This window comes from Amblyomma americanum, chromosome 1 (assembly GCF_052857255.1).
Source record: "Amblyomma americanum isolate KBUSLIRL-KWMA chromosome 1, ASM5285725v1, whole genome shotgun sequence".
NCBI lineage: Eukaryota > Metazoa > Arthropoda > Arachnida > Ixodida > Ixodidae > Amblyomma > Amblyomma americanum.
Genome location: NC_135497.1, coordinates 401,292,733 through 401,319,832, shown reverse-complemented (window position 1 = coordinate 401,319,832; position 27,100 = coordinate 401,292,733). Strand labels below are relative to the sequence as shown.

Genomic DNA, 27,100 nt, shown 5'->3' with positions numbered 1-27,100 from the left:
GGCCTCCATTTATCCCATTGAACGAATTAACGTTCCTCTTTCTGTGCTCTTTCCTGTGATTGCGCCCTTCGTGCCGCTCACATTTGCCGCCCTCGAGCAAGCACTGCTGTTCCTCAGTGGTGCAGATGTATACCTTGTCCGGCTCCTGAGCCAAAGGAGAGCGATTCAATTACGCTAGACGACCTTTTTTTTACTTTCTACGTCGCTACCCTCTCGGCCAATCAGGATTTTTTTCTGTCACGAGGACGCCAGGTTTTCCGTCGTGCGGGACCTTTAAAGGCATCGCATTAAAATGGCACAGTAGTCTATGCGCTCACCTTGCGAACCCATTATAAACCGAACGCTAAGCGTAAAGCTGTTTTCTGCCATCCTCCTTCGCTTTCTCTTCTTGTTATTTTTGTCATGGGAGCATTCACTGCATTTTTGTTTGTTTTTTCTAGGGAGCGCTATCCTGCGCTAAAGCATGACTTTTTTTTTTGTCCTGCCAAAGCTCATATAACTTCATTCTTTCATTTTCTTTTGGCCTAACGCAAATAGTTTTTGAAGTGCTGTTCCTGTTCATCAATCAAAATGTGGTTCGAAGAACACGAGGTGCTTGCCTGCATGAGCTGAGCGAGCGCTTGTCGTGGGTTGTTAAACATGGATGACTCAGATTCGGCTGTTAATTGTTGGTCGGAAGTTAGACGCTGCAACCAGGTATCATGACTATTCGGGGGCCTGGGAAGGGGGATGTAGGCGGAAGGAAGTTGAGGAATCGCGGGTGCCCGTTCAACCTTTGGCAACGTGGCGAAGACACATAAAAGGGTAACTTTGGGACTATCGCTGCCCGGCCTCACTGTAGACATAATCAACCTTACGCCTTTGCTACGTAAACACTTCGGACAGAAAGAACTCCCGGTGCAAGTGGCCTGCAATCGCTGCGACAATGGCGCCCAAGGACGCCTCACATCAGCGGCGATTTGCCTTTGCTGTTCTTGCTATATCCGTGCAACAACCCAGAAAGGGAACAGTATTGTCCCCAAGGGCAAAAAAATACGGCGATTAAAGCGAGGCAGGAGGCTTCTATTTTTCAACCAGACCAGCCTCATAACCCACATTTTTAATCAATCCTTGTGTCACTCTTCCTAACACCCTTTCACTGCGACTATTCGCTTACAATCACATCATACAGTTGAGGTGGTCATTTTAGGCGAGTCTCGCATTGTTTATTTCGTTTCATAATATAAGCACACGCATTTGCACACAAACACGAGCTGGTACGCGAGTGGAAGGTTGACTTAAAATACTGCATTTTCAGCGCTGGATCTCAAAGCATTGAGAGCTGGCCGCAGAATGCTTTGTGCCAGGACATGGCTGACGTTGCCAGGGTGCACAGAACGCAAGCACTTAGCAGCTGAGCGCGCGAACGCCTTACGGAAGTCTCGAATTACGCACTCTAATGCAAAGCGGCAGAAATGGGGAGTTACTGCATGGTTCATGTCTGGAAATACGTCGTCAGCGCAGTCTGTTTTGTGCACGTGTACAGGAGCATGGTTAATAGGAGGACGCACGCATATCCTTTAATCCCCCGACTAATTTGGTGCTGTTGGTCACTTTTTCTCATGTGCGTCCACTGCGCGAAGCAACGGCGACAACGCTCGTCTTCGGCTACGTTTTTCAACGCACAGCAGAACGACCCGGAGGCGTCGCTGTAATTATTCAGAGAACATTATTTTTCTTCAAATTGAGACGGAGCTTTCGCAAGAATCTGCTCGTGAGTGGCAACTTGGCGCAGCGGCGTCCCCGACAACAGGGTGCACCACACCAAAATCAATATTACCACGCCTGTGCGGATATATACACGCACTGAGGAAAATAACTCAGTGTAAATAAACAAGCAGCTGGTTTCTTGAGGACACAGATCAAACGGAAGTTGTCGTTTTACATTGACAGTGTAATCAAAAATTTGACGAAAGTTCTCGGAGAACAATCACGAGAACAATATTAAAAGCAGGAATACATATATTATACAGGCAGAGTAATACAAAGGCAATAACTTAGGCGAGTTTTCTTGACTGAGTGGCGGTTGCTTTTCAGCAACCGCCCCAAGCAAGGGAACTCAATTGATTTATTTATATTTATTTATTTATACAAATACCTCACAGGTTCCACACTTGGAGCATTGTGTGAGGGGAGGGGTTACAATATTTAGCAGACAAAAGATGGTACAAAGTGGAAAAAAACAAAAAATAAACAATATTAAATGCATTGGACTGCAAACAATGATTACACCGTACATGAAAAAAAAACCGTAATATATTGACAGAGGAAAAACAGCAAACAAATAGTGGCACTGCATGGATTTGACAACACATACGAAAACAATTTATGTATAATATCATAGATGCATGAAGGTGGTCAATTCGTTTTTGAGATTAATGGGTCACGTATGGTAGCAATGCAATCCGGAAGGCCATTCCAACACTTGATAGCACGTGGCAAAGCAGAAGAATTAAACGCGAGTGTTCCGCCGAATAGACGTTGGAAGCTAAGATTATTATGTAGGCGACGTGAAGTGCGCATTGGGCGTGTAAGTGGCAGTGTGGACGCGTGACGACTGTATATTAGTTTCTGTAGTAAGCAAAGGAGTGCGATATTCCTACGTGTCTGTAAACTTGTTAGCGATAAAGATAACTTGATGCTTGTTACGCTGGAATGACGGTTGTAGTCGTGTGAAATAAAACGCGCTGCACGGTTCTGAATTGCTTCGAGTGAATGAATTAAATAAGCCTGATGTGGTGACCAGATGGCTGATGCATATTCGAGTTGGGGACGGACAAATGTTAAGTATGCTAGCTTGCGGGTAGAAACAGGTGCGCTATGAAGATTTCTTAACAGGTAGCCAAGCGTGCGCGATGCTTTAGCAGTTATGCATTGAATATGTTCCGCCCAAGAAAGATTGAAGTCAGATAAACGTCAAGGTATTTATAGGAAGACGTGCGGGATAGTGTGACACTGTTAAGGGAATAAGTGAATAGCGAGTTTGAATGCTTCCGGCTAACTGTCATGATTTTACATTTGTCAGTATTAAGTGTCATTTGCCATGATGTGCACCAGTTAGTTACACATTCAAGGTCCTGCTGAAGAAATTGCATGGTCAGTGGTTGAGCGGATTTGGCGATAAATTATGCAGTCATCGGCGAACAGTCGGACGGATTATGTAAGATGCGATGGCAGGTCATTTATGAAAATTGAAAATAATAAGGGACCGAGAGCACTTCCCTGAGGGACGCCAGAAGTGACGTCACTAAGGGGTGATGAAAAGTTGTTTGTTACCGTGAACTGCTTACGAAAAGATATGAAGTTCCGGATCCAGGAGACAGTTAGCGAGTCTAAATTAAGCGACGATATTTTAGACATAAGGCGACAATGGGCACCACGGTCAAACGCTCTGGAAAAGTCAATGAATATGCAGTCAGTCTGGTAGTTTTCATCCATGTTCTTGAATAAATCACTGGTAAGTTCAATTAGTTGTGTATCACAGGAAAACCCTTTTCTGAATCCGTGCTGGCGTGGGAAAAAGAAATCATTGTTCTCGAGATGGCGCGCGACGTTAGATGCAATGATGTGTTCAAGTAACTTACATGGAATACTCGTTAGTGATATGGGGCGGTAGTTACTAACTGTGTTTTTGTCGCCAGATTTGTAAACAGGGATTATTTTGCCAATCTTCCAGTCATAAGGAATTTCGCCGGTTGCTAAAGATTGCCTGAAAATATGACACAGAATGATACTAGAGGGATGTATGGTGTGTTTGAGAATTTTTGTGTATTTATTCCGTCTACCCCTGAGGAAGTTGATACTTTAAGACTGTTAATTAGAGACGCTACGCCTTCTGCTGTTATATCTATTGTAGTCATGAATGGGTAATTGAGTTCTTGGGGTTGAGGTAGGTTGGAATAGTCTTCGGTAGTGAATACTGATGTGAAGTAGTCATTAAACGTGACTGGACAGTTCTCTTGGGGTATTGGACGTTTGTTTTCATCAAGCAATGAAATGGTGTCCGACGTGCGTGACGGGGAAATTGTTTTCCAAAATTTTGCGGGGTTATTTTTTATGAGCGATTGAAGGTCCTGTGATAAAAATTTATGTTTGGCCTTCCGGATGGCATGGCAGTATGATGCTTCACACAGTCTGTGCTCAGCATGCGCAGAATCAGTGCGCAATCGTTTCGCGGCTCTGAAAAGACGTTTTTTCTTGTTTTTCAATGCTCGTAAGGAATTGTTATACCAAGGTTTAGATATGTTGATCCGTAATGTTATTCTCGGAATGTGTTTGCGCACCAGTTTCGCTATTTTTTCTTTGAACAAAGTCCAGTTTTCGTTAACAGACCGGGATGAAAAATCACGCACAAAAATTTCGGAGAAATGCTCGAGACAACGATTAATAGCGTCAAAGTCAGCCTTCCTGTAATTTAGAATCTGTTTTTGTTGGGTGCGGCGTGAGTAATAAGGGGCATTAATCGATAACTGAAGAAGCTGATGATCACTGAACCCGTCATTATAAGATATATCACTAACCCTCTCGGGAGCAGATGATAAAATAAGGTCTAAAATATTAGCATCGCGTGTTGGAGCATTGACTAGTTGAACAAAAGAAAAGTCGAGTGTTAGCTGCATGAACTCATTAGAGGCAGATGAATGTGAACATAGGTTCAGCCAATCAATGTCTGGGTAATTAAAATCCCCGAACAAGAAAATGTCAGATTTAGGAAATCTGGTTCGAATAGCCGTGATATTGTCATGTAGGTCAGCGACAAACGTGGCAGGGGAGTCCGGGGGCCTGTAGCAGATGCCTAAGACAGTGTTACAGAGACGGGATGCTATTGCTACCCATATGATTTCCAGTTCACATGGAATATCCACAAGGAAAGACAAAATGTTATTATTAACTGCAATTAATACTCCGCCGCCCCTTTTGCTTATTCTATCTTTTCGGTAAATTTGAAATCCGTTGCTATCAGGCAGAAGTTCCTCGTCAGCGATATCTGGACGCAACCACGTTTCCGTTAGAAGTAGTATATTACAGTTGCTATTATCAAGATATGAGCAGAGTTCGGTGCGTTTAGGAAGAAGGCTGCGTATGTTAGTGAATGTCAAATGGAGAGGTGGGCTTGGAATGCTATCTATAGGCGACTGGATCGGGTTTTTGGTAACACGTGCATTGCTTCGGCATCTTAGCTATCGTGAGACTTCTATTACTTGGTCAGTGTCAGAGTCGTACATGTATACTGAATCACCCATGCGCAGTTTGTCTACGCTGAGCTTGTAGGCCGTTTTTTTAGATTTGGCAAATTCCAAGAGCTTTTTCCTGGCGAGCCGCGTTTGTAGTGAAAAGTCCTCACGCACTGCATAATCGGTGTCTTTAAACTTCTTTCCGTTTTCGAGAATAAGTTGCAGATGCAGCATACTTTCATTCCGGCATCGTCAACCTTGTTTACCACCGATGGAAGGTCACGTGCTCGTATGTGGTACGTGGGGCATAACGTCCCAGAAGGACGCAGGGGCCACGAGGGACGCCGTAGTGGAGGACTACGCTCCAATTCAGACGACGTTGGGTTTTTTTAACATGCGCTTACATCGCACAACACACGGGCGCCTTTCGCGCTTCGCTTCCATCGAAATGCGACCGCTGCGGCCGGTTTTTAGATCCCGCGGTCTGAAGTTTACGTGCTAGTGATTGTTAGGCTTAATGGTTATTCTGTGATAACGGCCGAAGAATTGCAAGTGGCCATGATGGACTCCCTCCCCTTTTGATCGCCAGTGCAACCCGGATGAGCACACGCCCTTTTTCCGCGCCGGCGTCGAGCGGGAGCGGCATAATCTTCCGTAAGTTTAGTTGAAACAACGCCTTGCTGAGAAAAAGAAAGATAGACCTCGTTTCTTTTCGTTACGACGTGATCGGAGAGTCGCACGAACGTATTGCAAGAAAAGCGGTCATCGACGAGCGGTACACTGAAGTTTCGCGAAGCTGTAGTTTTAAAGCATTCGTCCATTCCAGCTGCCTTTCAGCAAGAAAAAAAAAATACATGAAGGAACTTATACGTCGCATTACACATTCCAAGAAATGGCACCGGAAATACTCTGGTGGACATTTCTGGACGCAGCATCAGATATGCTTTTCCATAACACCAGTGCCAGCGTCGGCATTGGTTCGCATGTGGCAGGCATCAAGTAGAGCCTGCCAACGCGTTAGTTTTCCTGTGTCAAACGACACCTTTTACGTCGTCTAATTTATTTTATGATCGGTGGCAACCCAACTCAGGAGCTATTTTTAAGCACCTCGTCGTGCCTTCCACAAATCACCTCTAGTTGCAAAATATGAAACTTGCTGCCAGGAACAAAACGACCTGCATATTACTGTCCGTTTGGGTCTCCGGCGCTGTGGGCTTGTGAGTTAAGTGTGGTGTGTGTGTATGCGTGCATGTGGGCTCCAGTAAAACACTGAAAAAGTCTACCATTGCTTTTTGATTGACCAACAGGAAAAAAAAAGCATAAGTCGTTCTCCTCGCATTTGCAGAAAAACGTAGACAAATTGTTCGGGAACAGCAGTTAGGCCCAAAGGTTGTTTAGTCGCCTCAACCTGAACCGTTGTTTAATCATCTGCCGCCGTAGTACGCGATGTAGGGAGCCTACATGCTGCGCCGCCGGGCAGCTCTTCTTATTTCTTATGCAATTTATTTATTGGAAAATACCTAAAACCTTTTATTAGGCGCTAAATGTATAAAGCACGAGTGTTCTTCTTTTGTTGCAACCAAGTGAATTTTTCCTAGCCTTTTTTTTTTTCAAATCGTTTCGTTTCGCTTGCAACATCCGCTATCATATCCAACATTCCTGGATAAAAATTTGAATACTGAAAAAGTGCAAGGTTTTATAATTGAAATGTTTAAGGTAATTGTCTATTCTTCCGACTTGCAGCAGAATCTTTTTTTAAAGATTTTCCATCGTTCTCATGATGCAGTTAAGATTGCCATAGAAAACTAATGGGGAGCGTTTTTGACAATCACAAAAATGTTCACAGCAAAAAAAAAATGCAAGCCTGCTGGCGGGAGATCTGCAGACATATTGACTGTTACAGATAAATCTTAAAATGTTTGAATAACTTGCATCGATAAACTCTTTCTCGCTCAGAAATGATTTTATCCAGGAGTGTTGGGTATATGATCCCTCGGAACAGCGTGCGCTCCTCGTGTAGCCCACGATGGGCTACACGAGGAGCGCACTTGAAATCAGCGTCGTTAGAAGCTGATCACGAGATGTTCAAATATTGAATGCACCGCTGCATTGCCTGCGCCGAGTGCGATCATACGGGTCGCACCAAGAGGCACGCGCGCCATCTCGTCGCTACGGAGCCTTCTTGGGGCGTTCTTCTACCCAAACTGTTGTGTATGAATGCAAGCATTTAACGGGTGGAGAGCGACCCTATGACGCCACCTGCGCAAATACAACGCGCCGTCATAATAGATAACGTCACTTTCCACTCCCTATCTTATCACCGCCGGCGGGTCCGTCGAAACAGAGAAGTTAGGGAGATTATGGAGGCACTGATCACGTTACGCAATTTAAAACATAATCGCTCTCACAGTGGCGCTGCCCGCTTAGATATCGCGACCTCCGTAGGCTAAGGACCTTTAACTGCGCATGTTATCTGGCGCCCTTCGAGCCAAGACCATTTGCAAAAGCGCCCGTTGTCTCCCGCACCTGACCTGCTCAACAGAGCGAGAGCGCCTGGAGAATCGAAATGACACCATCAATCTTCTCTGGTTATCACTCCTCCTCGCTTCTCTCCCTCATTCGCCTTATTGTTCCCTCTGTTCTTGTGAATGAAAAAAAAATAATATTTAGTTTCGAGATAAGCCTTTAGTTCGAAATGCGATTAGGTACCACCGGTTCGGTTCCTTAATTTTTTAGCAGCCAGAGTGCTCGGCCTTTTTTTTCGATTGCCGGTCCTTTGCAGGGCCTTCAGTTGTGAGGATCGAAAAAGTCATCAATCACTGACACTGTGCTCTGTCCACTCTTATTTTGTGGATTGTTCTTCATCGGTCCTTTCTGGATGGCCGGGAAAAGGGGGGGGGGGGTATTTTTCCTTTGACGCAATATATCCTCAGATTATTTTGCTTGTCTAACGCACACCGGCCACAAATAGAGATTTAACGCGTCTTGGGTAAATATTTCTTTCATCCTGGATGCGATCACATTGACATTTTAGGATTAAAGTATTCCGCATCGAAATTCAACGCAGAACGGCACCCGTCGCCATGAATGTCATCCCGAATGGGCTTTCACCAGAATCACTCCCTTCCATCTGGCTCATTTTAATCCATGTTCTGTGCTATATCAGTGCACATTAGAGATCCGCAGATGGTCAAAATTAGTTCGGAGCCTTCTTTTACGACAGCTCTTACAGCCCATATGTAGCTTCGGGACTGTGAACCTCACGTCCCATACCATATACCATACCGTACTGTACCGTGCCGTACCATACCGTACCGTACCATACCATACCATACCATACCATAACATACCATACCGTACCGTACCGTACCATACCATACCATACCATAGTATACCATACCATACTATAACTTTTTCTCTGAAAGAAATATGAATTTACTGTTGAACTTTCTGATCAAATTTTTAGAGGCGAGTGCTGATGCCTGTCTTAATTGCAAGTCAGTTCATTTGCGTCTTACTGAAGATAATTTTTCAGCCTTGTGCGTTCTTAATTATGGGAAAACTGCCGTCATTTTGAACTTTCGCGAAGGTGCTACCAGTATCAGCCTAAATATATATGGGCATTTAAAAAAAACGCGTCTTGGAATGGGTCAGTTATTTTGTCATGATGTCCTCAGACTGGCCGCCACCGATGAAAACGGCAATATAGTGTCCCATGGGAAGCGACATCGTAACGCGCAACTGTTAACTGTGTAGCAGGCCCGACGTTTGTGCGAGCTAGGCCGATTCATGACGACAAATGCAGCGCACACTTTGACAGAACACAAAGCACAAGAAGAGAGACGCCATCAACGCCGGATGTCTCTCCCTTCTTGTTTCTGTGTTCTGTCAAAGTGTGCGCTGCTTTGGCCGTCATGAGTTAACATTGATTGCATTATTGAATTTTTCCCTCGAAAAAAAAAACCAATACACTTGCACCTGAACCTGTGTGCTTGTGACCACCGCTAGCAGCGATTTTCTTAGACGCCCATCCAAGGTGTCTGGGAATGTGATGTGTATTTAAGGCAGTTGTGTTTATGTACAGAATACTGTCGCTTGGAGTGTCTGTACTTTATGTACATGTACTTAATGTTGAGACAGCGTATTAATTCCACGCACCCTGCCTTCGCACTCGCTGGACCAGTGCTCAGTGCGTGCTTGTCGGTGAACGCAGATCCTGTCCAAGGCCTCAGTGACAGTGGCCGTGGACGCGGTGGTGTACTACCGCATTAGCAACGCGACCATCGTCATCACCAACGTGGAGGACTATGGCCACTTCACCAGGCTGTTGGCCCCCACCACGCTCCGTAATGTGCTCGGCACCAAGAACCTGTCGGAGATCCTGTCTGAGCGGGAGTCCATCTCGCACGTCATGCAGGTCTGTCCCCGTCTCTTGGGAAACGCGTCCCTGTCAGCGCCAAAAGTTCCACGTGCGCGTCGCCGAACGCGAAAGGCGCGTAAAAAAGGGCCTTAAAGTCCGCATTCGCGCGTCATTGTTGAACTCGATAGGCACTGCGCGCAAGTACTTTCTACACAGGACTGAGACTGCTTGTCCCATCATTAGGCAACGTCGCAAAACATCTAGGCTTCCTTCAAGCTTGAGACTAGATGAGGCGTTCATTTGATTGTGTATATCGTGTGCACAAACACCTCGTGTGCCGCATTCAAGGGCTGAGCGTGCAAGACAGAGCATCAAGCGATTCTTGCTTTTTTTTTTTACTGGAAGGCGCTTACAAAATATTTCGTGCACAGCGTACGTTCTTTTCGGAAGGAGCGTATACCTATCCCGGGCCACATTTGAATAAAAGTTCTTTTCTGCGATTCTATTCCATTCTTACCGTTCTCCAAGCCAACTGGCTGCCTTCGGAGAGAAATAAGGCCACAGAAGCGCTTGAGCCAACAACCAAGGACTACTAACAAGCGCGCTGCTTTACTTTATTTCCTTCTGTGCACTAAGTTTGGAATGGGATCCTTGGAACTGTACGTGAAGTATTTCGACATACATAGCGGCTGAAGTCGCGTGAACTTGTAGCGAGGCAGACCTTGCAGTGAAAGTTTTCTTGTTTATTTTACACCTCACCACTAAATGCTTGAAGCAAAACCATGCGCCACTTGTTTTCCAGAAAGTCCACGTTGTTTCTAGCCATAAGCTGTGGGGTAAGCAGTAACATACCAAAAAGTGCAAACGGTCAACTCTCTCGTAGCTTGTATGATCCTGGCCCAACAAAAAAAATAACAACTAGGAAGTCGTCGGTGATGTGAGAAATGGTTTACCTCGCGCCTACGAAGGAGCAATGCAAACAAACGATTCTTTTAAAAAATGCGAAAGGGGAGGTCTGGGCGACGCAGTTGAATCTCATCCCTTTTTAGGCGCATCAGGATTAATTTCGATTTTACAGTCGAATCCGGATATATCTAGCTCGAAGGTGTTTGCGGAATAGTTCGATATGTCCAAATTTCTATACCTACATACAAGAGTATATTGCGCCCACGCTAGTGACGTGGTTCTTGCATCAACGTGCCACCTACCAACGTGCTGGCAGCGCACCGGTCGCTAGGCGTTGCTATGCCTATAACCTTCTTCGCATCGAAGCCGGAGCGGAAGGTTCTTTTATACTATACATCCCCTGTTATAAGATGTCTAACACTGTTACCAGTAGACTATAAAAAGAACAATCGCCCATTGAAATTAAGGTACAGTCGGTTTCTGCAACACTTGCTCAGCGGCGGTGGCGGAAGCAACTTCGGCAAAGAATAACTGAAAATCCTTCGCTTTGCAGTTCTTGGCCAGGCCTACAGCGATACACCTGGTGAACTAAAGTGGCAAGAGCGACGACGATCGGCCCCGCAAGATAACGACACAAGCAGCGCCAGCCAGGAGCATATAAAAGGACGAGGCTCACCTGTGCCCACATGTGCCCCCACAGTTGGTTCGGCTGCGCGCCTACCCTTTCCTTTCAATCTTTTTTCTCCTCCCCTCCTCTTTCTACGACACGCCGGCAGTGGGCGTGGAGGCTAGTCCTCCAGTAGACAAGCCCGTGTCTCCCTCCTTTTCATCCTTCCCAACAATCACTGAAGAAGAAGAAGAAGCCCCCCCCACTTGCTCAGAGGCGGTGGCGGAAGCAACATCGGCAAAGAATAACTGAAAATCCTTCGCTTTGCAGTTCTTGGCCAGGCCTACAGCGATACACCTGGTGAACTAAAGTGGCAAGAGCGACGACGATCGGCCCCGCAAGATAACGACACAAGCAGCGCCAGCCAGGAGCATATAAAAGGACGAGGCTCACCTGTGCCCCCCACACTTGCTCAGCGGCGGTGGCGGAAGCAACATCGGCAAAGAATAACTGAAAATCCTTCGCTTTGCAGGTTTGTGTGTTTGCACTTATTGAAGTCATAAGAAACCTTTTGCCAAACGCCGCCGCCGCTTGAGTCTGTGCTGTTGCTGTAGTTGTTTTCTATTGTGCCGCATGCTTTTCCATCGCGAGTGCTATGGGTGATCCTGTTTGTGATATATGCCTGCTTTGTAATCAGTCACTTCCAGCAGAGGGCTCGTCCCTTACCTGCTCAGAATGCCGATACGGTTACCACTTAGGCGCTTGTTCTAATACGACGAAAACTGCCCAGAAAGCAATGACAGATATCGATAAAAAAAATTGGAAGTGTCAAACATGCGTAGTTTCAGCTGCTCGAGGCTCAAAAATTGTAACAAGGGTACAGAATGAGCAGTCTCTGACAGAAAGGATGCTAATGGAAATCAACAAAAAGCTCTGTGAACTACCGGAAATCAAACAGAAGTTAGATATCCTTTTCCAGGTCAAAGAGACAGTGGAAAGTATGAAAAAGTCTGTTCAGCATCTTTCAGATCAGTATGATGAAGTGCTGGCCAAAATGCAGCTTCAGTCGACTGAGATTGTCACTTTATCAAAAAGGGTTGAAAATATTGAGGCACAGATTCAGTCAGAGAACACTAACCCGGAAATCTGCGAACTACGACAGCAAATAAACAGTCTGGAACAATACAGCAGGCTGAATAACTTGGAAGTACATGGACTTGCACAAACCAAAAATGAAAACTTGTTCCAAAAAATCAATGCTATAGCCCAGGACCTAGAGCTTCCTCAGTTGACTGAGCACGACGTTGAAGGCCTTCATAGACTGCCCGCTAAACGTGGCAAAACCCCGGCAGTTCTGGTTCGCTTTTCCTCACGTGTAACGAAGGACCAATAGATGGCAAAGAAGCAAAGTATGCGGGAAGCTGAATCCACAGTGTACTTTCTTGACAATTTAACAGCGCAGAACAAAAGGCTCATGTGGATGATGAAGACAAGGGCCACAGAAAAGCAGTACGAATATGCTTGGCACAGTAATGGAAAGCGTTTTGTGCGCAAGTGCCAGGGTGAAACGGCAATACGGATCGCGTGTGTTGCTGACCTGGAAAATATCATTTAAGCAGGCATCGCCTCTACTTCGTCTTACTGATCAGTTTTTTTATCATTTTTCTTTTATGGCATCACAAACAAAGCCTCTTTACTACGATGCTTTATCTTTTAACTCTACGGTGCGCAGTTGTCTGGTTCACGAAAATGACAGGATGTCAGTCTTTCATGTGAATATTAGAAGTCTAAAAAATAAGCTCTTTGAAATGCAATCAGCTTTGGATTCCCAGAATCATAGATTTGATATACTAGCGTACACTGAAACATGGTTCACAAATCAAAATGATGTTATTTTCTTTCGTGGCTACAAGTTTGAAGGCGTGTTCAGAGAAAACCGTAGAGGAGGTGGCGTCGCATTGTATGTTAAAGAAAACCTTGACTATGAAGTTTTATCAGATTTTTCTTTTGTCGATATCAACTACGAATCGGTTGCTATAAAATGTCATGGAACACTGAGCGCTTGTATTTATCGACCCCCATCTAGTGAAAGTGCCGAATTTATCAAATTTGTGCGTGATCTTCTTGAATATGCTTATATCATAAATATCCCTGTTGTTTTGGTTGGAGACTTTAACATTGATCTTTTGACAAATAGCTCCTCGCGACGTCTCTTTTGTGAAGCCATTGATGCATTTCTCTGCACCAATGTTATTCAGTCACCAACAAGAATAACCTTAGAGAGGGACTAATTATTAGATTTATGTGTTACAAATCATGAGTTATCAAGTGTGCTATCAGGTGTGCTTACATTTGATTTGAGCGACCATCTGCCTATATTCTGTTTTTTCCTCGAGCGATAAGAAAAAGGAAGCAAGTAGCAAGTAGCACCTCCCCAGATAGTATATCGCAGTTTCAATCAAGAAAACTTAGCTAGGTTTAGACCCATGATGGAAAGCACTCCCTGGAGCGAAGTTTACAATGAGTTAAATCCTAGTATAGCGTACAATATCTTTCTTCAGTTAGTAAAAAGCAAATATGACACCGCATTTCCTTTGACAGTGGGAAAAACTCACAAAAAGTCTCGAAAGCCGTGGGTTACGAGAGAGTTATATCGACGAATTCAAACCCGTGACAGGCTTTTTGACAAATTCATCCAATCAAAAGATCCAGTCATACTTAAGGAATATAAAAAACTTAGAAATAAGTTAGGCTCTGATATTAAAAAAGCTAAGAAACAGTATTATCAGAATAAATTTTCAGCAGTCTCCAATTGCCCTAAGAAAATATGGGATTGTTTGAGCGACCTCATGGGAAGGGCGACGACCCATATTCCCAGCACATTAACATTCAATGGTGTTGAATACAGTGGCGCTGCTTTGGCAGACAAGTTTAATGCTCATTTCCAATCCCCTGGCGAATCATCTCAGAAGCAGGATAGAAATCATGAAATTGCTCAGTATATTGCCTCTCCAATTGGTAGTTCCATATTCTTGAATCCTTGCAGTGAACATGAAGTATTCACATTCCTTAGAAGCCTAGAGAAATCCACTGCAGCAGGCGCAGATGAAATTAAGGCCGAGCCTATTACTGCTGTTGCCGATCTAATTAGCTTGCCCTTGCAGCATATATGTAACAACGCGTTAGTTCAAGGTATTTTTCCAGATGGTATGAAAATTGCCAGAGTGGGTTGTTTTGCACAAAGGTGGCCCTTATTACAATATAAACAACTACAGACCTATATCTGTACTCCCTTTGTTTTCTAAACTACTGGAATATTTGATCAAAATCAGACTGTGTAAGTTCTTTGACGACAGACAAATTTTTGTTAACGAACAGTTTGGATTTCGTGAGAAGAAGAAAACAGAAATGGCATTGCTTAGTATAAAGGAAAAAATATGTTCTAATATGGATGACAAACAGTTCACAGTTAGACTTTTTTTAGATTTCAGGAAGGCATTTGATTCAGTTAAATATGACAATTTATTTTTTAAGCTGCCGTTTTATGGCATTCGAGGAGTTGCCTTAAATCTGATCCGTACTTATCTTTCCGGTCGCGTGCAGTATACATGTTTGAATGGTCACCAATCACAACCTGGCCAATTAATATACGGTGTTCCACAAGGGTCTATTTTGGGTCCAATATTTTTCATTCTTTATATCAATGATATAATAGCCATCCCTCGAACTCCCACAATAATTTTATATGCAGATGATACCAGTGTATTTTTTTCTGGCATGCGTCTTAGTAATATTCAGGCTGAGGCAAATGCATGGTTACAAGAATTGTCTTTATGGTTGAATATAAATAAACTAGAGTTAAATGTTAATAAAACAAAGCTTATTTTATTTAAGGCACGTAACAAGCCTGATAACAGTGAAATTAAGCTTACATTCAAAAGTAGCGTAATTGAGCGTGTTTCTTCCTACAAATTTTTAGGCATAATCTTTGAAGAACACTTGAGTTGGACCCTGCATATTGATAAGATTCATGCCAGCATATCAAGGTCATTATGTGTATTGCATAAACTTCGAGACCTTGTTCCGAAATGGCTGAAGTGGCAATTATATTATACCCTAATTCAATCACATCTTCATTATTGTTTACTTGTTTGGGGATCTACAACGAAAACTAACCTCACGAGGCTGATAACATTACAGAAGAAAGCAATACGATACGTAAAAACCTTGCATACAATGATCATACAGGTTTGTACTTCTCTAAGCATTCTATTCTAAAAGTCAATGAATTATTTGAGTTGAAACTGCTTTCTTATGTGTATAACGATTTCAAACATCATCCCACTAAATATGTTCAATTAAACTCTAGTAGTGACGTTCCTTATAAACTAAGACACGTCAGTTACAAAGTACCATTCGTAAGGACTAACTATGGAACCGAAATGCTTTCATATTTAATTCCCAGTCTTCTAAATAAACACACACAGGCCATAGAAATTATTCAGAAATCTGTTTCCCAAAAGTCTTTCAATAGAAATGCTAAAGCTTACCTCCTTTCTCGTCCGAATAATTAAAGGGTTGTTCACGCAGAAATTCTTAATGTCCCTGTTTTCTGTCAACTCTGTGAATTTTTATGTTTTTCTTATTGTGATGTGCCTTGTAAATATTTACTTTATAATTATGTCATTGCAAGAGTATGCACCTTCCTCCTAGTTTTACCTTGTATAATTATGTTTTTTTGCCGCTTGTCCTGAGCATTGTATCGGGTGCTTGGGCCTTGTCAGGCAGAGTGCATCTGCCTTTTGCCCCTGTATCCGAGACCTTGTTGTCTGAAATAAAGATCCATCCATCCATCCATCCATCCATCCATCCATCCATCCATCCATCCATCCATCCATCCATCCATCCATCCATCCATCCATCCATCCATCCATCCATCCATCCATCCATCCATCCATCTATCTATCTATCTATCTATCTATCTATCTATCTATCTATCTATCTATCTATCTATCTATCTATCTATCTATCTATCTATCTATCTATCTATCTATCTATCTATCTATCTATCTATCTATCTATCTATCTATCTATCTATCTATCTATCCATCCATCCATCCATCCATCCATCCATCCATCCATCCATCCATCCATCCATCCATCCATCCATCCATCCATCCATCCATCCATCCATCCATCCATCCATCCATCCATCCATCCATCCATCCATCCATCCATCCATCCATCCATCCATCCATCCATCCATCCATCCATCCATCCATCCATCCATCCATCCATCCATCCATCCATCCATCCATCCATCCATCCATCCATCCATCCATCCATCCATCCATCCATCCATCCATCCATCCATCCATCCATCCATCCATCCATCCATCCATCCATCCATCCATCCATCCATCCATCCATCCATCCATCCATCCATCCATCCATCCATCCATCCATCCATCCATCCATCCATCCATCCATCCATCCATCCATCCATCCATCCATCCATCCATCCATCCATCCATCCATCCATCCATCCATCCATCCATCCATCCATCCATCCATCCATCCATCCATCTATCCATCCATCCATCCATCCATCCATCCATCCATCCATCCATCCATCCATCCATCCATCCATCCATCCATCTATCTATCTATCTATCTATCTATCTATCTATCTATCTATCTATCTATCTATCTATCTATCTATCTATCTATCTATCTATCTATCTATCTATCTATCTATCTATCTATCTATCTATCTATCTATCTATCTATCTATCTATCTATCTATCTATCTATCTATCTATCTATCTATCTATCTATCTATCTATCTATCTATCTATCTATCTATCTATCTATCTATCTATCTATCTATCTATCTATCTATCTATCTATCTATCTATCTATCTATCTATCTATCTATCTATCTATCTATCTATCTATCTATCTATCTATCTATCTATCTATCTATCTATCTATCTATCTATCTATCTATCTATCTATCTATCTATCTATCTATCTATCTATCTATCTATCTATCTATCTATCTATCTATCTATCTATCTATCTATCTATCTATCTATCTATCTATCTATCTATCTATCTATCTATCTATCTATCTATCTATCTATCTATCTATCTATCTATCTATCTATCTATCTATCTATCTATCTATCTATCTATCTATCTATCTATCTATCTATCTATCTATCTATCTATCTATCTATCTATCTATCTATCTATCTATCTATCTATCTATCTATCTATCTATCTATCTATCTATCTATCTATCTATCTATCTATCTATCTAAACAGCGAAACACGCCAGGCGAGTGCCACCCCAATGTGTTAGTTTGGTTGGCTTCAACGCATGACAGTAATGTGGTGTGGAGAATAAGAGATCGAAAACCACCTTAAAGTGCACATCACGTAACGTGGCTTCATAGCGCTAGCAGCTGCCCAAGGCCGCGCACCCGACCCGTGTCCGTGGGCGAATAGTGTACGAAGAGCGCAGTTAGGAAAAGCACCACTTGCAGTTGCGCGGCGCGCAGGTAGTTATATCGAACGACTGGCGAAATTAGAGTTCGGTGTACAGCACGAATTTCCTATACTTTTGCACAGTATTTTCAAGGGGATAACCTGTGTGTTCGATATAGCCAATAATTAGAAATATCCAGGTTGGATATGTCCGGGCTCGACTGTACAAGGAAACCGCTTTGCGAGCTCGTCACTTAGCAAGCATGTGTGGAAGGCCAGTGTGTGGTTCTTGTGGTGGTGTTAGCTTCACGACTCGCGCGCCAGAAAGAAGCTTGACTGCACGTGTCATGTGCATTGAAGCCATGGGTGGGTTCAAGAGAAGACGAGATAACGAAGAGTGGGCCGGTTTTCGTGCGTTGACAACATTTTTGGCTTGTTTTACGTATATTTATGTATTTTATTTATTACATATTATTGGCCTCACTCTGAGGCCGTAACAGTATCTGGTATATGAAAAAGTATATGAAAAAGTGCAAAAAAAGAAATACAGCAGAGAAGGAACTTTTTAACTTTACACAAAAGTACATGTAAAGCGCACATGGTGACAGTGCTGTTAATATTATTCAAAAAGGTTTGTTAGCTTTGATACAAATGCTTCAGGGCACGTCTGGTACACAATTTCGGGGGCAACATATTCCACTCACGAATCACATGCGGGAAAAATGAAAATTTGAATGCATCAATGCGGTATCTGTATTCGGACAGATGTTTTTCATGCTTTGTTCTTGTGACACGCGTGTTAAGCTCAAGCAGATATCTAGACTTATTAAGTTTTGTGCCATCATTCAAATGTAGGAACAGAAACTTAAGTCGCAAAAGTCTGGCTCGTGCGTGGATTGTAGAGAGGCCGGCTTTTTGCAGAAGCAGTGTGGGGGATTCATGACGACTGTATTTGTTGAAAATATATCGGATAGCTTTTCGCTCAACACTTTCTAATCTATCAATATATTGTTTAGTGTAGGGCAGCCAGGTAATAATACTGTATTTTAACACCGAACGAACGAGTGAAATGTATGCCAAAGTATTGTTTCCGGTGAAGCACGTCGAAGGGAACGTCTATCATGTAAAGAGCAGAAAGCGCCTTTGTGGTAATGTGTGTCACGTGCTCGTTTCATCCTAGGTCCGAGGCAATAATAACGCCAAGATACTTGAACTGCTCTACCTTTGTGAGTGTCTTCTGTGCGATTTCATAATTGTAATTTAATGGCTGTTTCTTTATAGTGACTGTCATGCAGACAGTTTTTTTTCCAGGTTGAGGGCCATCTGCCAGTTTTCAAACTATTTCGATACGTACTGCAGTGAGTTGTTGAGGGCTATTTGGTCCGCAGGGCTATTGATTTCTTTGTAGATGACGCAGTCATCCGCGAACGTACGTACTGTTGCGTCGATATTCTTTCTCAAATCATTAATACAAAAAAGAAAAAGAATTGGTGCTTGCACTGACCCCTGTGGCACGCCAGATAGTACTTTTGCCAAGTCCGACTCGCTGTTTTAAAAGTAGGCACACTGGTGCCTACCATTTAAATAGGCTTTTAACCAATAAGTTATTGACCCGTTACCAAGAAAGTGGACTAGCTTTAGTGAAGTTTAGAATGAGATACCCGGTCGAAGGCTTTTGACAAATCAAGGAATGTCATATGTGTTTGCCCCCTTAATCGAATGTCATAGCTAAGTCATGGACCGTTTCTACTAATTGTAATTGTTTAATAGTTATTGTTTCTAGTAATAGTATGCCTTCGTATATCCCATGTAAACAAGCATGCCTATAAAATGTACTTACCATTATTTAACGGATTGAGAGGTAACGCTCCATTTGGTGCGTTGCGTGGGAAAAGTCAGCGTTTCCTGTTGTTTAGCCGTGACCGCACACGTCCGATCACGCGCAGGACCACTGAATCCGAGTGTTTTTTTTTATTTCTGGCTTCTTTCGTTAAAGAGCGATTAATTCATGAAAGAACAAAAAGCTGCGTTAAATTTTCTAATAAAGCGGTATTTCTAAAGCGTTACATTGGTCCCACTGCAGTGCTCAACTTTAGGAGCTTTTTCTGTATCCTTCACTGAACGTGTAACCCATGAATGTATTGTTGAATAAACTCTAAATCTCTAGTTACGAAATCTTGAGCTTAAGAAGGCGATGTTCTTTGAAGGTAGGAAAACATCCGTCGTCGGCGGATTAAAAAGGTACTGAAGACCGTTCGTTCAATGTACCTACCTGCTGAAGTGAACCCCGCGAAATAATGCTTAGCCCCGCCACCGTTCCAACCAATCACCAACATTCGGAATGTTCTACAGCTTTTCAGTTCTTTTTTGAAACTTTTTCGTTTCAACCGCCGAAATAGAGAACAAAAACCTGGTGACGTCATTGTTGTTAGTATGAGCGACTCCCGTGGCGATAGCAGATCACCTATCGTTTAGAGTTGGCAGCAGGAATTCCCGCACATCGCTTTCGGGATTGATTCTGACCTTTTTCGCTCCTTCGTTTCTTCCGCGGTCACCGCAACATGGTTTATTTCTTTCCAGGACACGTGTACAAAAATAGGCGTTACTGGCGTTTTCTGGGACTATATTTTTCTCATAGAAGCACAATTGGAAACCGCGGCTCATGCGTTTTCAACCAACGATAATAATTACAAACTGCTCACAATGCGATGCCACTCGCTGTGGAACCAGGATGCACTGTAAGGACACTGATATCTTAATTTCATGCACGCATCTCAGCTGAAAAAAAAAATGTGTACAGACTGCCGATTTTTCACTACCGTGCTGCCTGCCAGGTGTTGTACTGAAGTCCGGTCGCAATATCGGCTTCCGGGTAAGTCGGTAAGAAGGGGAGGGCGAAGCATGCTTGAGACGCATGCGCACAAGAAATATTCCCCTAAGTAATCATGAAACGCAATTAACCTGGTCTGATGACCCTGAATCTCACTTCCCGGATGAAAATGGACGCTATGTGAAGTAGTTTTAGTGCTTCTCTAAGTAATTCGGTTATCATGTGTGCGACTGAAAGCCTTTGTCAAATGTGCATCTTTCTGAAAGTATATTTTTTATATTGTTGATGTATGGCTCTTCTAGCAATTGTAACGGAACCATTCTGCTTTAATTTTGTTAATGTTCCTCACATCGCTTTGCTGCAACGCCTATCACCTTTCGCGATGGTTGAATTAAGAAGGGATGCGGTTGCCACCAGCCGAAGGCTGCCATGAGCTCAACGCAGCCATGTATAAAGACGTGCGTGTGCTGGTGTTTCGATGCTTGTTTAGAGGTGTGCTGAGTGACTACAAGCTGGCCAATGCTAGTAACTCACCACCACTATGCGCTTCTGCCCCTCACTAGCTAATAAAATCCCTTTTATGATTGTTACACATATTTATATATCCTGTGCACCTAACAAAGAGCTTTTGCGGCTATTGGTGCAAAAACACGGGAGGTAGAGAGACAAAGTCGTTTCACGTGTTCATGATCGGTCGCTCTTTAACACCAAACGTGAGTTACTAAACCATTTGCAAAAAAAGCATCGAACAGGATGTAGTGTCAAGAGAAGGGAAAAAATAAAACATGGTGATAATCCTATGTAATAGGAAAGAAGTGCCGAGCAGAGGTTGTGGTTAATACAAACCAAGAGTGATCAAGGATTCCGTATGGAAGCCGAAACGTCTTCGTAATAACAACAATCTTTGGTCGGCGCACCTTTCTTGTTAGATGAATCTTCTACCCCACCAGACGAGTTTTCTTCAAAAGTTAGATTTCATGATAATCTTATATGGCGCTGAAATAAATATATACAGCAGGCACGTAGCCAAGGGGGGCACCCAGGTTGCCCCCCCCCCCCCCCCCCCATGATGCCTGCCGATGAAGTCACGGCCAGCCTCTAGCATATCGGGCAAGTTCCCTCCGGCCGTTGTTCGAAGCGGGCCGTGCCTAACTTTGCATCGTACGATCCATACGTTTAATAGAATATCTCTACGGGGGCTTCGCCGGGCCCGCGCTAATTTGTCGTAAAATGTGGGCCGTGGCATGAATGGGTCACGGAAAATCAGGGTTTCACTTTTAACTGATTCTGGAACAATACCTTCTAGCTTTTTGCACGACGGTTAAGCCGACGCCGGCATTTCCTGCCTTATGTCCGACTTGCGATACAGAAGAGCAATAAAACAGACTCTTGGACTGAAATGGCCTCGGCACAAATCAGTGAACCCTAATGCAATTACGCATGTAATATCAAGAGCAGATGATAACCCTGCCGTTCCTCCAGATTTTGAGATTTCTAGAAAGCTTAAAGTTTGAGAATGTATTGAGTGGTGAGCTAAACATGATTCATATCGTGGTTGTTTGCAATGCAATGCCAGAAAATGCAGAATGAAGTTCATTTAGCGGGCGGGAAATAATGACCTTCTGTGTACGAATATCCTTGTCTCAAAATGTGGTACACTTTAATTTCTTTCCATGTGTGTTCAACAGGCGAGCCTGGACGAAGCCACCGACTCTTCCGGCGTAAAAGTCGAACGTGTCGAAATGTAAGTGACATCGACTCACGCGGTCGAAGCACAGCGTATTCCATGTTTTATGTCTTTTATTGTTTTATTAAATATTTAAAGATGGAATTTTTTTCCAAAGTAATGGGAACTGCTTTTATTTTCGTCGCAATCCAATAAGATAAAAATTCTCAATATGATTCCAGCAACCTCAAATACCTTTGCGCTAACCACAATATATTTTAAATCTATGAAAGCAGTAACAGTTAAGGTGAAGTGTGCAAATGGAGCAAGTTAAGCAAATATTACTTTTGCGTTTCTTTTCTCCACTCATATGCTAACTTGATTGCATACAGCCGGGCCCGCGGCCCAACAACTTGTCACTCTAAGTGTGCTTCTCCGTCTCAATCTGAAATGCAACGTAATTGTGCATGGCAGCCAGTTTCGAATTTGATCAGTTTACTAGTTTCGTCATCAAGCGCTGCAAAAGGGACTGTTCCATTGCGGAACACTTTTGACAGAACACAATATCGGATATACATCGGGCTGATGGATAAACCATGGACCGCCGTGGTGGCGCGCATATTTTAAACCTCACCAGGAACACGTCTTCGACCTTTGTTGAACTCTACCTATATTTACTGTGCATACCAGTTACGTTCGCTTCGCATCTTGCTCCATTGAATTTGTATTCGGAGATTTCAGTCAACTCCCTGCCGACTAGATGCGGCAAAACTGAAGTTAGATGTCACTTCCCCTATGCGACTTCCTCCAAACAAACTTTTTCTGCACACCCTTGTGTTTCGAATTTGATTGAAATTGTCGGACTCGTGCTTCGCAGCAAGGACGTCCGGCTCCCAGTGCAGCTGCAAAGAGCCATGGCCGCTGAAGCAGAGGCGGCTCGCGAGGCCAGAGCGAAGGTAAGCTGCACACCGCTTCGTCGCAAGCGACGGGGTCAGGCAGATACTCGGAGCATGCGATTCTCTGGCCAGAGTCTGCATATCGGTGCATTTACGCATGTTTGCCACATTTTTTAACGGTATTTCTTTCTTTAATTGCTCTTTTGGAAATACCGGCACTGTGTCGAGTTTGACAGCCATGGAAATCTTTTAGGCGGGCCGTGGGATCTTTTAATGCTATTGGGGCGTAGAAGACAAGATGACGTTTGCAAAAGCAACGAAACAAACGAACCCTTATCGTTGATTTAGTTTCAGCGGGCTTCGGGGATGTAACCCCCCCCCCCCCCCCCCCCCACCCCGCAAACGTTGATAGCCACGTGCTGGAGCACGAGAGCTGTTGAGTCGTAATGAGTAAGGAAAGATTACCGAAACGGCGTTAGCAAAGGAAGAGCGAGTTCCTATAAGCTGACTGTCGCAAGGCAGCTAACTTCGGACGTTAAAGAGATATTCTATGGGCAGTGGAGAGTTTTCACGGACTGCTGCACATGGCATCAATGAAGTATGGATGTTTCGGCTCGGCGCAAGTCGAACTGTAAGGTTAAGTACACTGTCACCTCAATTAAAGTTATCTTTACGGGCAAATCTGGGCTTCCTGTCTCACGAACATTGCCCGCTTCTCGCTCCCCGGTCAGCGCTTGCTCAACAAAAACACCCGCGCACGTTTTCCGACAATTAAAGCATTTGATGAACGCATCGTCGCGTACTGTTGCTATTTCGGGCGCTGAAAACGCGCGAAGGTTTTGTCTGGTAACGCTTTTGTCGTAATCGATACGTCACGCGAAGCGCCACCTTCAGAGTCGGAAAGCCCCGCCATGGTGTTGGTTACCTTTTTTCTTTTTATTTTTTGTGGGGTTTAAAAACGAGTTTACTGAACAAAAATAACCATATGCTAACGATCAGAGCGAGGTGCGAGAAACGTCACACGATAATCATCTCAGAAAGCTGGAAACACCCGTAGCAACCGCTTATGCGATTACAAATCCATCACAACACCCTGCACGCATGCAGAAGTGAGTTTTCTTACGGGCAGTCGACAGCTTCCAGCGCTGTGTGGCACGTTGATGGGGTAACGTGTGCACTATTTTTCCTTCTAGGCCTCCTCACAAGCTGTGAAACGTGATTAAATTCGCTCTTGGGTAGAACGTCAGGTGGACTCCGTGTGGCCAAGCTCGCCACCTAATCAGCATGAACCACGAAAGCAGCTGGCATTGATGTTGACGAGTGGCTGCAAGTTTCAATGGGTTTAGAAAGTAAAGTACCGGGCCTTTAGACACGGCAGAAAGTAGTCCGGAGGTTTAGCTTTTGAACATGCTTCGAGCGAGGAATTGTTCCACCCCAAGGGACAGCAGCTGAATGCCGACACCCGTGACTTTTTACAGTAGTGGACAAAAGTTTACGGGATGCAGGTTTGCGGAAAAAATTTTACTACGACGTTCCCTCGATACCCACTCAGCTATTGTTCTTTGCCGCAGATGGAGCATGCAGATTCCATTATGATTTTAGGCATTTCGTGTAAGTGCTTGGCCTGACCACCCATAAATAAATTATTTTCCATGAACCCGCATCCCGTAAACTTTCGTTCATGACTGCACACGGATTGCTTTGTATCCTTGGGACAAAGCATCCTTTGTATCCTTGCACCAGCATTGTGATCCAATTATCACGAGGACGAAGCAGTTGGTTTCGCCATCTACTTGCTATGGCAGTGCGCATGCGTCAGCAAACTTGCTTATTAACGGGAAACCAGAGCTCATCTACATTTTTCCCAACGCTTCAGGAACGCCATGAACTTATGGGTGTCGTACGAGGAAACCAAATATTCCAGTAAATGTTTCCCTCAGTCAGACGTGCGTCTCCGTTATAATCGCAACCTCAAAAAGCCCCCTCCCTTCCAAAAAAAAAGAAAAAAAGAAGGTGTCGTTCCTCCTGCAAAGAGGTCATTTCTCTGCATACTTGCGACATGCTTCTGCTGGCTTCTTCGCAATCTTATCGCGATCGAACTGTAAATTCTCTGTAGCTGGGCACGACGCCACCACTCTTACAGCCCGCGAATTGCAGTAGGCAATTTTTTTTTCGGTGTATCGTGCTAATGAGAGCTTTTCTCGCAAGTAACTGTTAAGACATGCGTTATGACCACTTCGCTCGACGAGTGCTGCCATCTCTCGGCCGAGCTGTGAGCCTCACAGCCGCTCTCTCTCCGCGCAGGTGATCGCCGCCGAAGGAGAGCAGCGTGCGCCAGCGCTCTCTGAAGGAGGCGGTCGAAGTCATCGCCGAATCCCCGTCGGCGCTGCAACTGCGCTACCTGCAAACGCTCACCTCCTTCGCGGCGAACTCCACCACTGTATTCCCGCTGCCGCTGGAACTGGTGCGCGGCCTCCTCGCCAGAGACAACGATGACGACTGAGGAGGCGCCGGACACCCTGATGGAAGCGATGGCGTCGCTTCCGGCGTCCCCTGCCTACTTCTGTCCCCGCAGAACGAAAGGATGCGCGTCTTCCTCCGCGTCCCCCGTCTCTCTGTTTTCGCATGGAGAACGACCATCATGAGGCCTGCACTCGAATCGCTGCGGGCTGAGACGCGCATAATGTGCCGACCGTTTTCTCCAAGTCATGTTGCCTCACGCGTTCGTTTTCTGGCGCAATTCGCCGGCTATGTCTTACGAACCGTAATTGGAGGGCAAGTGGGGCCTCGTCGCGCGCTGCGTGACAATGTACAACGCGCTCTCGAAGAAACGGAGCGTCTGCCACCTACACCCGTGCTCAGTCCTAGGGACATGCGGGTTTTTGATGTTTTTCCCTGTGCCGAGGTGGCGCACTGTGTCCGGCTTGCATAAAACCCCTTGATAATATGAAAGTACCGCCAACCATTGAACTTTGCCGCCGCCGCGCGACCCCCATGCCTTCTCCTCGCCCCTTGCTCGCCCCTTCCCTGAGGGTCGGCTCTCCGCCCGATTTCCTGAGCGACAATTGGTCTCCCTGCCGTTGCCCTTGGAAACGCGCGGGTCCGACGTATTGCTTGTGTTTTAATTTTTGCTCCGCTCCATTTTTCTCCCACGCTCGGCGAGCGAATATTACAGCGCCGTGCTTTTATTGCAACGTGCAAGCGCTATGTCGTGCTGTTGCGCGTACAACAGCAGCAAGCGGCCTGATGATGGTTATGCGGTATGAATGGCAGCATATATATTCTCGTTGGGGGATTTTCACGTTGTTGAGGTCGGTGCTTTGTGGTGTCCCCCCTCGTGTCCGTGTTCGTCTTTGCGCTGTGAATGTAAGCATGGAATACCAACCCGCCCGGCAACTCATTTTAAATAAGGATTAACCACGACGCCTAAAAAATGGTTGACACCGTTTGTTGGAAGGCATCATTCGAAGGTTGTTTGCTGCTTCGTTTTTAGGTTATTTTGCATGCGAGGCCAGAACGGAACGAATCTCCAAAGCATCCGCGCTTTGCATCTTCTCTGGAAATAGCGACCGTGCTCAAAGCGTGCTAGTTCTTGCACCTGTAGCGTCGTCTTTATAACAACAAATAGGCAATTTTTAACAGACAGTCTTTTATCCTAAGATCCCATTGTCCATTAACTTTCGCCTGCATGAAACTGCTGCATAGATGTACAAAGTGATGTTGATTTGGGCTATGACATAGACCACTGTTGTATTTCCTTGAGCATGTTTTTCTCAACTGTCATCAATACTGGATAGCACATATATCTACACTAGCGCGGATGCTGAATATTATGTGATACTGCCGCCTGTTACGTGTATCTTGTCAATCAAGGTTCTTTTGCGTGCGCGAATATAAATCATCCTGCAGACCATGCTCTCATTTTCTTTAATGATACATTTTAGGTGATGCCTAATCAAAATATCAGCTTTAGATCCCCTACTACATACTGAAACGAATTTTCAGTGTCAAGTATAATATTACATTATCGAGAGGCGTTCATCTTGCCTAGAGATAACAATGCGTGCTCTCATAGGTATACCGAGTATATTCTTGCGCTTCCTTGGCACCAGTGCCTAATAATGTTCGAT

General features: G+C 44.2%; 1 pseudogene; it reads left to right on the top strand.

The window, feature by feature from the left end:
- Window positions 1-25,473, top strand: part of LOC144123829 (stomatin-like) — a 41,455-nt pseudogene extending 15,982 nt beyond the window's left edge.
- The last annotated feature ends 1,627 nt before the right edge of the window (window positions 25,474-27,100 follow it).